General features: G+C 42.7%; 1 long non-coding RNA gene across 1 annotated transcript; it reads right to left on the bottom strand.

The window, feature by feature from the left end:
• Nucleotides 1–397: 397 nt before the first annotated feature.
• On the bottom strand, nt 398–13,570 carry LOC310833693. The gene is made up of 3 exons (XR_014558885.1): nt 12,892–13,570; nt 10,651–10,699; nt 398–900 (listed from the first exon to the last, which is right to left on the bottom strand). It is a non-coding gene; the product is annotated as an uncharacterized lncRNA (long non-coding RNA).
• Nucleotides 13,571–14,089: the final 519 nt, after the last annotated feature.

Genomic DNA, 14,089 nt, shown 5'->3' on the forward strand with positions numbered 1-14,089 from the left:
GAATACAACGCTGGTTGGAAATAATTGTGGTTGGGTGTCGTGGAGCATGAAGTTGTTCAAAGAACAGCCGCTGAAGTCTAACTGCCACTACAATTGGTTTTAACAGAGAATCCTTTAACGAGGGCTGAGTATACTATGCAGAAATCCGTGAAAGGAGGGGGGGGGGAGTAAAGTTACTGTAGCCAAGGGCAGCTGTAACATTTGGTGCATACATTACTGAACATACGACTTTGTTCAAGTAATTATGCTGCCATTCAATAAAAATGAGTAATTACCTAAGCAATAAATGTCATTTATATGTTTTTCCGTGTCGCACATCTGAATAAATTGGATTCATAAATTTGATTCCTTCTAATAGCATTCCCCCCCCCCGCCATTCCAATTTTTAAGTCAACAATTTTTAAAAAAAGAAGCTAATAAAGTAGACTGGTTGACACCTTGAGGGGATAAATTTTATATCCTGTATTCACCACTTGCCAGAATTAAAGGCCTCACTTTTTAAAGTGTGTTACATAAATATTAACAAAACAACAGGGCCCTGAACAATTCAGGGAACAGCATGTAGTCTTTAGACATTTAGTCACATTGCAAACATAAAACTAGGTGATAATTAAGTTATTATTCAGTATAGTTTTCGGTTGTTATTATATAATAATAAAATACTATAAAGCTTTTTAAAGGATTAAGAAGAAAGCAGGGGTTTCAAAAACCTGGCTTCCTTCCATATTCATGTTGAGTTCCTTTATGAAGTGCAGAGGGAATCCTTTCAGTCCCCCACTGTGTGTATCTTATGGATGATGGAAGCAGAAATTCCTCCTTCACACTTTTAAGAAGATCATGACGTTTGCTTGAATTTAATATCAGACTGGAAGTGTGGTGAATTTGGCCAGAACTCAAAGCCTGGAATGAAATGTATTGTTTTAGGGTATAACCTCGAGTATGGAGAAAACAGACTGAAGCATTTCTTTTCTTTTCTTCCCTGCTGCCACTGCACTGGGGCAGTTGTGGCTGTCCTGCCTGTTGACAGTGGAACGAGCAATTCCTAGTAATAATAATATTTTTACAGTGGAGCCCCGCAAGACGAACGCCTCGCAAGACGAAAAACCCGCTAGCCAAAAGGGTTTTCCGTTTTGGAGGCGCTTCGCAAAACGAATTCCCCTATGGGGTTGCTTCGCAAGACGAAAAAAATCTTGCATCCCCCTGCGGGTTTTTTTTCCGCTTTTCCCGCCCTTTTCTTAAGCCGCTAAGCCGCTTATCAGCTGTTCCGCTGATAAACCGCTTAACAGCTGATCGCTGGAAGCCGCTTGACAGCTGTAGCGCTAATCCGCTAAGCTGTCAATGGGCTTGCTTCGCAAGACGAAAAAACCGCTAGACGAAGAGAATCGTGGAACGAATTCTTTCCGTCTAGCGAGGCACCACTGTATAATAATTTATTATTTATACCCTGCCCATCCAGCTGGGTTTCCCCAGCCACTCTGGGCGGCTCCCAACAGATTAAAAACAGAATCAAACATCAAACATCAAAAACCTCCCTAAACAGGGCTGCCTTCAGATGCCTTCTAAAAGTCAGATAGTTGTTTATTTCCTTGACGTTCTACAGAGCGGGTGCCACCACCGAGAAGGCCCTCTGACTGGTTCCCTGTAACCTTACTTCTCGCAGGGAGGGAACCACCAGAAGGCCCTCGAAGCTGGACCTCAGTGTCCAGGCAGAACGATGGGGGTGGAGACGCTCGCAGAAGCTCCTTCCTACACTGCCACATATCATGGGTAGAAAACGTAGAATTAAGAGGCTCCTGAAGGCCACCTTGGTGAAATGTGCTGAGAATACTCTGACATTTTCCAAACTCTCTTCACTTTCCTTCTTCCATGAAGAATTCAAGACAGGATCAAGGTTATTCAGGACTCCTGAGCAATGCTACAGCAGGACTGCGATTAACTTTCAAGTAGTTCTATTATCCAGGCTACAGTCTAATGGTCAGAGGCAACTGCATTTTAGAAAAAGGACCTTGCTCCAAGTGTCAGATGAAAAATAAAGATGAACATAAAGATGAAAAATGGCAACATTTCTGGGCCGGAACCATGAAGCGATGTAGAGGTAGGCACTGACTAAAAGTTACCCTGGGGCTGATCGGCAGATCAGTATGCTTATGGGGATCTCGAAGGACCCAGGAGGGAGCAAGTGAGCAGCAGAGTGGGAAATGGATGTTCTGTTTCAGTATACAAATCACCATCACCCTTCCGAACCTTGTAATAATTTCTAATGTCGCAGAGGGACATAACAGCAGCCAGCCATTGCATCCCCCGTGTGAGAGTATCAGGGGGTTGCTTGAGAGCAATCAGGTAAATGCCTTCCTGGTCAGCTGTAAAGCCTTGTTATTGGTGCCAAAGAAACCTTCACCATGCAGAGCGCCACTATTTCGTGGCTCGCTCATTCACTGGCGGAATCTGAGAGTGGGCAGTCCTTAAACCTTCCCCAGCAGAGTAGTTTCTTGATGCCCAATCTGCGCTTCCCCTCTCTGCGCGGACGCCTACTGCGCAAGGAGGGCCTGGGTAATGGAGGACCTCTCTCCTCCCCTCTTTGCTCAGGCAAGGTGCCCTGGCACTGCCTCGCCTCCTCCGAGCCCTGAAGCTCCTCTCCACTGGAGGTGTAGTTACTCTCCTTCGCTGAGGAGGTGCTGCTTCCCACGATCTTTGGGGGCTCTCTGTAATCCATCCGGCTTTTCCCCTCTCCCCCCTGAGTCAATGGCAGTTCCCTGACACCCCGCAATCTGGACTCTTATATTTATATCAATGATTCACATACCCCCTAGACTTCAAAAGGAATTGTACTGGTGATATTTTGAATTCTTTAGGTCAAACAGTGGTACAGTGGTACAGTGGTACCTCTGGTTGCGAACGGGATCCGTTCCGGAGCCCCGTTCGCAACATGAGCAGAACGCCACCCACGTCTGTGCATCGGCAGGTGTGTGGGTCGTGATTTGCCGCTTCTGCGCATGGGCGTGATGTCATTTTGAGAGCCTGTGCATGTGCGAGCGGCAAAACTCAGAAGTAACCCTATCCGGTACCTCCAGGTCGCCGCAGGACGCAACCTGAAAAGATTTAACCCGAAGTGTCTTTAACCCAAGGCATGACTGTATCTTGGTTGTCGACCTTAATCTGTTCCAGGAGTCCATTCGACTCCTGGAACTGTTCAGAAACCAAGGCATGGCTTCTGATTGGCTGCAGGAGCTTCCTGCACTGAAGCGGAAGCTGCGGAAGCCACGCTGGATGTTTGGCTTCCAAAGAACGTTTGAAAACTGGAACACTTACTCCTGGATTTTTGGCGTTCGGGAATCAAAACGTACGAGTACCAAGGCATTCAAGAACCAAGGTATGACTGTTTTTTGTTTGTTTTTTTCTAGGTGTCCTATATAAGCTATCGCTGCCTTCTGTGGGATAACCTTCCAATAGGTTTGGCATAGCCTTGATTGCTTATTATGAAAGAAGAATGTTTATCCCTGATTCTGGGGCACAAATCCACAAGTCACACCCCTGACTCCCATCCCTTTCAAAATCTTTAAAACAGTATGTAAAAGGTGTGGTAGAGAAGGTAATGGGTCCACACACCCCTCTGGCATTTGTGTATTTCAGTGATTCATTGAGACTCTGCTTTTTGGCTGTTTATCTCACAATTTATACTTGAAGGAGCGTCTCCAATTTTTCAGCCCGGACACTGAGGTCCAGCTCCAAGGGCGTTCTGGCGGTTCCCTCACTGCAAGAAGTGAGGTTACAGAGAACCAGGCAGAAGGCCTTCTCGGTGGTGGCACCTGCCCTGTGGAACGCCCTCCCATCAGATGTCAAGGAAATTAACAAATATCTTTTGTTAATTTGTTAATTTGTTATTTTAGAAGACATTTGAAGGCAGCCCTGTTTAGGGAAGTTTTTAATGTTCAATGTTTTGTCGTATTTTTAATATTCTGTTGGGAGCCGCCCAGAGTGGCTTGGGAAACCCAGCAAGATGGATGGGGTATAAATAATAAATTATTATTATTGTTATTATTATTAGTAGTAGTATATCTATTGAAAAGTGAGTGTCATTGAAGTGAATGGAGTTTTTTATAATTTTTATTGAAATTCATTGACATAAAATACAATAAGAAACAAACTAGCCTAGAGAATATTAAATAATATTCTGTAATATTATTAATATTAAAATAATATTAAAATAAGCCAATGGGGTTTAGAGGGCAACAATCCTATTCACACTTACCAGGGAGTCAGTCAATGGGTCTTACTTCTGAGTAGACGCACACAGCATTGCACTGCTCATCTCTTAAATGTAGCCAATAATAGGCATTTATTGCGTATTTTGTCCATTTACCAGAATAGCCTTGGCCTTCCCTAAACATGAAATAATGAAATAGCACCCCTGAGGATATATGTGAACGTTTATAGGGAGATTGTCATTTGAATTTGAAACACTTTCCCAGCACATTACATGCCGCATTTAAAGAAAAATTAAGATTCCTAAGTCTCAAAAATCACATGTGAGGGGCAAGGAGGTTATTAACCTCATTTACGAAAGCTCCTTGAACAGTCGGTGGAAATGAGTGCAGTGCAATCACTGAAAAGAAGGGGAGGACTATATTTGAAGGGGTGTGTGGAAACAGGTACTCTGGAGAAGGGAGATAATTAGTTTCTTTTTCTTTTTTAAAGGAAGTAGAAGAGAATGTCTCTTTAAAGCCCAATGACTTTGAAAGGCAAAGAGTTTCTTTCGAGGACACCAAAGCAGTGATCCTGGAAAAAGTGGACGGAATCCAGTTTTAAATTTCAATAATCTTACTAGGAGGTTAGGCATACACTTAATCCAATTTTAAATAAATAAATAAATAAATAAATAAATAAATGTAAAGGACCCCTGGACAGTTAAGTCCAGTGGCGCTCATCTCACTTTCAGGCCGAGGGAGTCGGTGTTTGTCCACAGACAGCTTTCCGGGTCATGTGGCCACCATGACTAAACCACTTCTGGCGCAAAGGAACATAGTGATGGAAACCAGAGCACGTGGAAACACTGTTTACCTTCCCGCTGCACCGGTGTGCTTTCAAACTGCTAGGTAGGCAGAAGCTGGGACAGAGCAACAGGAGCTCACCCTGTTGTGGGGATTTGAACCGCTGACCTTCTGATCGGCAAGCCCAAGAGGCTCAGCGGTTTAGACCACAGCGCCACCCACATCCCATTTGAAATAAATATGGTGTGCCATAAAATCTTCTGTAGTGTTGATTGGACTGCACAAATATGTCAATTTCAGATCCTCTATTTTTTTCTTGTTTTTCCAATCTTAAATTCTGTTCACCACCAGTCTGCATTTTATTTTTTAAAAAGAGTCATCACAAGCATTTGCCAGAGTTTTAGAATGTGTTTCTAACTTGGACAACTTTGTACGCAAAGTTGCATGTATTTTTGCAAGCAATTTTCCTTTATAATGCATGTTCTAAGGTTTTTTTCGAAAGTATGGAAATTTTATTCACACTTTATTTACCCTAATATATTGATTTCTGCACACATTTTTTGTTGGAAATGTATTTGGAGAAGTGGGTCTGGTATTGTTTCAGTAAGTATGAGATAAGTTTTCTCTAAAACATGTGAAAATGTAGCAGTTAAGCAGTATATAAATTTAACAACAAGAGAACCAAACAAATTTCTCATCCCATCCCTACACATTTACTTGCCATTAAATATCAATGTTTGATGCAGCCTACTCCTATGTAAATGTACTTAGTCTGCACCCATAACAGCACAATCCTATATATATGTATCTATTCAGAAGTCAGTTCTGTTGAGTTCAGGTTAAGTGGGTATATGCGGAATTGGTGAACAACCAATAGTGGAAATCTAACACCCAACGTAAGTTGAACTTTATTATTTCCATAAACTAGAGACGATGATATCCACAGACAAATGCCAATCAAGGGATTGGTGCCACTGGACAGAATCACTACATGATCTAAAGGTAAAGGTACCCCTGACCATTAGGTCCAGTCACGGACTACTCTGGGGTTGCGGTGCTCATCTCGCTTTACTGGCCGAGGGAGCCAGCGTACAGCTTCTGGGTCATGTGGCCAGCATGACTAAGCTGCTTCTGGCAAACCAGAGCAGTGCACGGAAACACCGTTTACCTTCCCGCCAGAACGGTACCTATTTATCTACTTGCCTTTTGATGCTTTTGAACTGCTATGTTGGCAAGAGCTCACCCTGTCGCGGGGACTCGAACCGCCAACCTTCTGATCAGCAAGCCCTAGGCTCTGTAGTTTAGACTACAGCACCACCCGCGTTCCCCCAAACGGTCCATTTTAGAGCCACCTGCTGAATTTCAGGCCAGCCTTACTTAGATTCACTGTGATTGAGCTGCATTTTCAAGCTATGTCCTCCGCCCTTCTAGATGGACGATATAACAGGGTACCATATGAAGACAGACTCTGTATATGTGGGCAACTGCACGTAGAATACATATTGCACTATTTATTATATTGCCCATGATACATTGGACCCAAGAAGCAATTACTCACCTTAGCATCCATACAGGAAAGATGTCTCTCCCCGGCAGAAAAGGTCCTATGGCTTCTTAGCAATGTAAAGTCGCCCCTTTTGCTTTGGCGGCCAAAAAGATCAGAAAGAAGACCCAAGACAATATAGCAGTGAACTGTAAGGGAGATGCAGTGATCGAAATAGAGATCATTATTTGTGATCGTGACACCCCTTTTGCTTGTATTTATTTTTGATTCAGATTTGTCATGGCCAAAGTCTACTACAATAAAGTTATTAGGATTGGGTATGTGGGTGGCGCTGTGGGTTAAACCACAGAGCCTAGGACTTGCCGATCAGAAGGTCGGCAGTTTGAATCCCCGCAACGGGGTGAGCTCGGTCCCTGATCCTGCCAACCTAGCAGTTTGAAAGCACATCAAAGTGCAAGTAGATAAATAGGTACCGCTTCAGCGGGAAGGTAAATGGAGTTTCCGTGTGCTGCTCTGGTTCGCCAGAAGCGGCTTAGTCATGCTGGCCCCATGACCCGGAGGCTGTACGTCGGCTCCCTCGGCCAATAAAGCGAGATGAGTGCCGCAACCCCAGAGTCGACCACGACTGGACCTAATGGTCAGGGGTCCCTTTACCTTTTATGCAATTGCAGCCTAGAAGGGCTCAAGTGAATCATGCCCATTGACTTTATGTTTGCATATCATGTAAAAAAATATGACATTTTTGGGCACACTCCGACTAAAGTGAATCATAGGTTTATCTCTCCCCCAAATGCCTTAATTCTGAAGCTTTTTTGTTGTTCTTTGAATGTGGCTGCATGGCAAGAGGAAGGTTCAGTGAATGGTTAAGTGCAAATAAGGATTTAATATCAAAAGATAGGTGTTTACAGCCCCCTAACTATGGAAGGAAATAGCTAGCCAGGGAGATCACACGAGAGTTCATGCCGTATTATCCACCTCTGCAGATGTTTCCACCCGAGTTTTGGGTACCTAAGGAAAAGTTCGCCCTCTGTATAATTAAAAAATGTTTTGCAAAATCAACATTAAAAAGCAATAAAAATGAAGGGAAAGGTGTTTAATCAAAGTAATCACCCACAAGAGAGCGATCAGGAAACTTGTATCAAGCCAGGCAGGGTTCTTTAAACCATTTGATACAGATGCATAATCTGACAGTTATTCACAATGAGCATTTAGCTTCGCGATGGCCAGGTGTGGTTGTTTTACTGAGATGGGAGACAAAAAATCTCTTGCTCCCCTTTAGAAAAAGGGGATAATCCCTATGTATGTACACTTTCCTGCTGGCCTGGGATTGTGTGCTTCTGAATGTACAGGGGAGCTTAACTCAGACCCTCCAAGTGTCCCTATTTTCCAGGGGCAGTCCCGGATTTACAGAAGCCATCCCAGTTTCTGATTTGATCCCACAATCTCCTGCTTTCCCTTAGGACATCCCTATGTTGGAGGGTATGAAGTTATGTGACCCCACAGCCAAGGAAATAAGTAACCACACAAACTATAGAAGTCATCTGAAGGCAGCTCTGTATAGGGAAGGTTTCTTTTAATAAAAAACATTTAATGTTTTATTATTCTTTTAATAAAAAACATTTAATGTTTTATTATGTTTTTATATATGTTGAAAGCCACCCAGAGTGGCTGGGGCAACCCAGGCAGATGGGTAGGGTAATAATAATAATAATAATAATAATAATAATAATAATAATAATAATGGAATAGGATGTCCCCATTTTGAGAAATGTTGGGTGGTATTCTGGGCAAGCATCAATAGGATGAAACTACCACTTGCTGCCAGACTCATTCAAGCAGGCAACTGAAACTTTAAAAATGGGTGGACTGAATTTACAGGGGGCTGTAAGACTTGAGAAAGGAATTGATCAAAAGTCATAGCTAGTAAAATATAACAAGGAAGGAAAACTCCAGGGGCAGAGAGCAAGCTCTTACAGTCATACCTTGTAAGTTGAATGGAATCTGTTCTGGAAGTCCGTTTGACTTCCAAAACATTCAAAAACCAAATTGCAGCCAATCAGAAGCCACGGAAGCCCCGCTGGACATTCGGGTTCCAAAAGAATGTTTGCAGACAGGAACAATCGCTTCCGGGTTTGTGGCGTTCAGGAGCCAAAACATCCGTGTTCCAGGGTGTTCTGGATCCAACGTATGACTGTTTAGGCAAGCTCCCTCCAATCTAATAGCCAAAACAGGCCACATGGTCAGGAGCAACTGCTTCCTTCTTTCAGAAGAAAGCTACAAGAGACTTCTTCATTGGTATGGAGTGACCCCAGTTCCAGCTAATGGGTTGGGAGAGACCTGATAAAAGCTAGTTGCATTTTCATTGCAAATCATTACTCAAATCAATTCAGCTGTATGTCTTTGTGAGACAGACAGAGAGAGAGAGTAAAAGAATGACGGAGAACAGAAACAATTGTGTAACATTTCATGGAACTTTTAGTTGAATCTAAATTATTAGACTGGAAAAACTATGTGTTATTTTTCTCCCCCTTGAATTTATGCATAGTTAAACAGCCTTTCAGATATGGGGGGGGGGGGGGCTTTCTTTCTTTTTGCTTCATCTAACGTTCCCATCAGAATCCTTTGAAAATGCAGCCTTGATAAAACTAAAGGAAAAAAGCAGGGAGGGAACCTCACATTCCGTACAAATAGTTGCAAGCTGTGTGATGCCTGCTTTTTATCTGCATGGTGCCTGAAGATCAGAAGATTACTCCTAATTAGTGAATAAGTTAAATCATAAAATATACTGCAATGAAGGTTCACACTGCCTTAATTGTACACCTGAAAACTTCCTTGTTTTTTTCAAGTACTTTCATATTAGAAGTTGACTGTTTTTATGTATCTTCAGTGTAGATCACCTTGAGATGGTTGTTTAGAAGGCAATGAATAAATCAACGAAGAGGAAGGGGAAAGGAAAACAGAAAATGTATTTGTGAAAAGCACTCTACTTTTGGATCATCCCACCTGATTAATGCTTCTACATATAGGTTCTGCAAGATCTCTCCCATGACACAGGAGAAGCAGAGGGCAAGATGGCAGACCCTCCAAGTGTCCCTCTTTTCCAGGGATGTCCCTGATTTAGAGAAGCCATCATAGTTTCTGATTTGATCCTGGAATGTCCCACTTTTCCTTGTTGTTGTTTAGTCGTTTACTCATGTCCGACTCTTCGTGACCCCATGGACCAGAGCACGCCAGGCACTCCTGTCTTCCACTGCCTCCCTCAGTAGGGTCAAACTCATGCTGGTAGCTTCGAGAACACTATCCAACCATCTCGTCCTCTGTCGTCCCCTTCTTTTTGTGCCCTCAATCTTTCCCAACATCAGGGTCTTTTTCAGGGAGTTTTCTCTTCTCATGAGGCGGCCAAAGTATTGGAGTCTCAGCTTCAGGTTCTGTCCTTCCAGTGGCACTCAGGGCTGATTTCCTTAAGAATGGATAGGTTTGATCTAAAGATGGGGGATACAAAGGGCTGCATCCAGAGCTTTTTTTCCCAGCCAGAACGTGCTGGAATTCAGTTCCAGCACCTCTCAGGTGGGTGTCATTGCCATTGCAATAGAACAAGGGGGTCTCCTGGTGAGTTCTGGCATCTCTTTTCCTAGAAAAACAGCACTAACTGTATCCAAAGTAAGCTAAGTAACTGCTTGTGCTAGTAGAATTTCTTCTGTCCTCCCCCCCCCTGCACTCTATAAAACTGTTCTTGGGGTTCCTCAACCCCCCCCCCCAAATGGAGATGGTGTGGGGGAAGGAGGAGAAAAAATCCACCCAACTATCCACAAAAGTCAGCAATCTTAACTACCAGCGAAAGTCAGCAAGTTCCATTGAACTCAGTGAGGCTTACCTCACTAAACTCAGTGAGGATTGCCTTGCTTAGGGAGTCATTTGCTATTCTACATTTTATAATGAAGCTACATGACTTGAGCTCTGCAAAGAAACTAACAAGCAACTAAATGAAGGCAAGGTGATTCATAAAGACTCAGTCAAGTCGCAAGTACAAAATAGATTCCTGAGTGTTTTTATAGCTGGTTGAAATTATGCAAGTTTATTCTGTAAGCAAAGTGATTATTTGTCTCCAGGATGTTACAGCCTGATCTGGAGAAAAAGGAAACGGTAAACAACTCCCACCTGTTTTGCCACAGAAACTGTCTCTTACGGATAACTTCCACTCCCTGCCCTGAAAAAAGAACAACAATCTTCCTTACTGAATGCTTAATGTGACTGAAAGGATTAAATAATAATCACCAGGGGAAAAATTAATCTATCAAATCATTAGCAGGAAGGTGAAGTGACTAACCTATAAGTAAAGTAAAATAATGAAATGTAAACACAAGCTGGGAAAAAATGATGGTTTAACATTGAGAGACACTTTTTGAGAAATGTTTCACAGAAGAAGCACCCCACTTTCATTCTTTTCTGGGTGTAGGGAAGACTGCAAAATTGATCAAATATACTTGCCCACTTAGAGTGAGGGCAGGGAGCATTATCTTATAAACTGGTTTTGCAATATTGTCAGAAGTTTGACTCTGATTGGCTACATAGCACAGTGTCATCATCAAACTCTGTGATCCCTGGTTGGCTGGGATCTCGTGCACCCGGAAAGAGAAGCCATGGTTTCATTGAAAAGCCAGTTAACAGCCAGCAGAAACGACAAGCACATTTTTCTCACTGAAAATGTTCTATGGCAGCCTAGGAGAAAATGCATCTGAATAGAATAGAGATAATCAGTTTGTAACAAGCAACTGATAGATCTAATGGCTAGTCGGTTTATAACAAGCTTGTGATGTGGTTTTTGTAAAAGAAAGAAAAATGATAGATGCTCTCCTCACCCACCCACACATATACATCAACACAAACTTCGTGTGGCTGTACCTACATAAAATGTCCAGGAATGATGGGAGTTGTAGTTGAGCAATGTCTGAAGGCAGAAATATTCCCTACGCCTGCCCTATTGTCAGGGACTGGGCAGAGGCAGAATGGTGGAGACCATAGCTGTCAACTTACAGATTTGAAAATAAGGGATCAGCAGCCAAAATAAGGGATTTTCCAAGCACAGGTATGTTCAACTTCTGAGCCCCTCCAAGCCAAAGGCAGAAAGCCCAGCCATCAGCCAAATGAAGCCTCAAGCGGTGGTTCCCACAGCGCAGTTGGTTCCACAGGGAAGGGTAAGGGGTTTTTAAAAGGATAGATGACCAAAATTAGCTTTAGTATGTATAATGGGACATGAATCCAATATCTCTATTCAGACCAGGTCTCTCCATAGTTTTTAGTTTTAAGAATTTTAGTTTTAATAAATACCAAACTAAAAACTATGGAGAGACCTGGTCTGAATGGAGATATTGGATTCATGTCCCATTGTACATACTGAAGCTAATTTGTGGAACCAGCTGCCATAACAGTCATCAACAGTTATAAGGTTGAAGCAACCTCTGCTTCAGAGTATCTGACGAAGTGTGTATCACACACGAAAGCTCATCCCATGAAAGCTTATATTTAGTTGATCTTAAAGGTGCCACTGGAATTATTTAAAAAGATTTTTTCATCTTTCATCTTGTTATTTATTATGATTATTTAGAGAGTCTGCATTCCCAAGCCTCTCTCTGTGAATATTTAAGAAAAGCAGATGGTAAGGACTTTTCCTCGTCTTGTCCATTCCTCGCAACCTGCCGTGGGGGTTGGTTTCTCTACCACCTGGCACCTATACTGGTAATAAGAACATAAGGCAAGACTGCTGGATCAAGCCAATGAATAGTAGCTGTTGGTGGCCTTCTGCTCCATGATTTTGTCTAATCCACTTTGAAAAATCCACTTTGAAAGCCATCCCTGTTGGTAACTATCACTGATTCCTTCCCTCCATAGTTTAACCATACAGTGCCTGAAGAAGTATTTCCTTTTATCTATCCTGTGACATAGCCATTCGTGTTACACAGGAGACCTAACAAAGCAGGGGAAACCTGAAGAGTAATTTAGTAATTTGTTTCGCTCTCAGCAAGGACAAAAGGTAAACCTTACAGGCCTCACACTTACAGCATTCGCCCTCAGAGGACAAATTGGGAAACCAGAGTGATAAATGTAGACGGTCACCTCTTGAAACACCCCACATTTCTCTCACTGCAAAGGAAACGTGCCAACGGTAAGGAAACAAGAGCCTTTTTTTAAAGAAAAAAAATCTGTATAGTAATCCCCTGTGAAAATTAACTAATAAAAAGGGACATTTGCAAATTCTGAAGCTCATTTCACATATTCTTTCATTTCTTCCTTGTTTTTAATGGCATGTCAGAAGTAAATTAAATTTACATTTGTGGAAGCCCAGGGGTTCCTCACAGTCAAAGGAAAGCAAATGAGTACTTGATAACCTCGCTTACTTACTGAATGGCAGGCGACTGTGAAACACATTAGCTAGCTGCCACAATAACTATTCCCTCCAGAAAGAATGTGCATCAGATTCTGTATAGATAGATACGCAAGGAGGTATTGTCTTCAAGACAATAATCATGCTTACGGACATAAAATCACCACCAATTTTTGCAGATTCATGAGGGGAACACAAACGTAGCTATTGTGAGTGCTTAGATGGCCGAATTGTTGCTACCTGGCCAGTTTGAACTGTCATAGTGTGACAGGGCTGCTGAGTGCAGTGATGGCCAGAATAGATAGATGGAGAGTGGACCTGAGTGAAGCCTGCTGCCCTCAGGTCCGCTCACCAAGCCATGCCCCTTAGGCCGCCACAGATTGGCCAGTTTGAATGAGCTGGCCTGGCGGGAACCCATGAGCCTCTACAGCAGCCGAGGAGACGCGACAGTGGCCTGGAAAATAGTACAGCACAGTGGGGCATTGTGGAAGAAGAAGAAGAGAAGGAGGAGGAGTTTGGATTTGATATCCCACTTTATCACTACCCTAAGGAGTCTCAAAGCGGCTAACAATCTCCTTTCCCTTCCTCCCCCACAACAAACACTCTGTGAGGTGAGTGAGGCTGAGACTTCAAAGAAGTGTGACTAGACCAAGGTCACCCAGCAGCTGCATGTGGAGGAGCGGAGAAGCGAACCTGGTTCACCAGATTACGAGTCCACCTCCCTTAACCACATACCACACTGGCATTGTGGAGTCCAGTAAGTGGCCACTGTATTTTTCTGTATTTTTTAAATTTTAATTTTATTACTTTTTTACACCATACAGGTAAATAACGAAATAGCCCACCCCACCCGAGAAACTGGTGTTTAGGCAATAACTGTCAAAGAACATATGTTCTTATCTCAAATATTTCTTTTTTCTTTAAAAAAGTTTGTATTGAAGATTTTCTTGTGTTGCAAAATAAAATACATATAGCACCTCCACTTTCAATTTATCAAGACTTTTTTCACAGTATTCGTTAATGTTCAGTATGAGACATTTAATGTCATGGACATCTTACGGTTGGGGAAAAAGAAGGGGGAAAGAAAGAGGGGAAAGAGATGGGGTATTGTTCTATCGTTCCATTGCAAAGTGTTAGTGTGGGGGTTTGTGTCAGCATCACGTGGATAGGCCCTTTATTTAGATATTTACTTATCTTGATTGGCATTTGCGAGGG

The sequence above is a fragment of the Podarcis gaigeae genome (assembly GCF_964106915.1).
Source record: "Podarcis gaigeae genome assembly, chromosome: 1".
NCBI classification, from domain to species: domain Eukaryota; kingdom Metazoa; phylum Chordata; class Lepidosauria; order Squamata; family Lacertidae; genus Podarcis; species Podarcis gaigeae.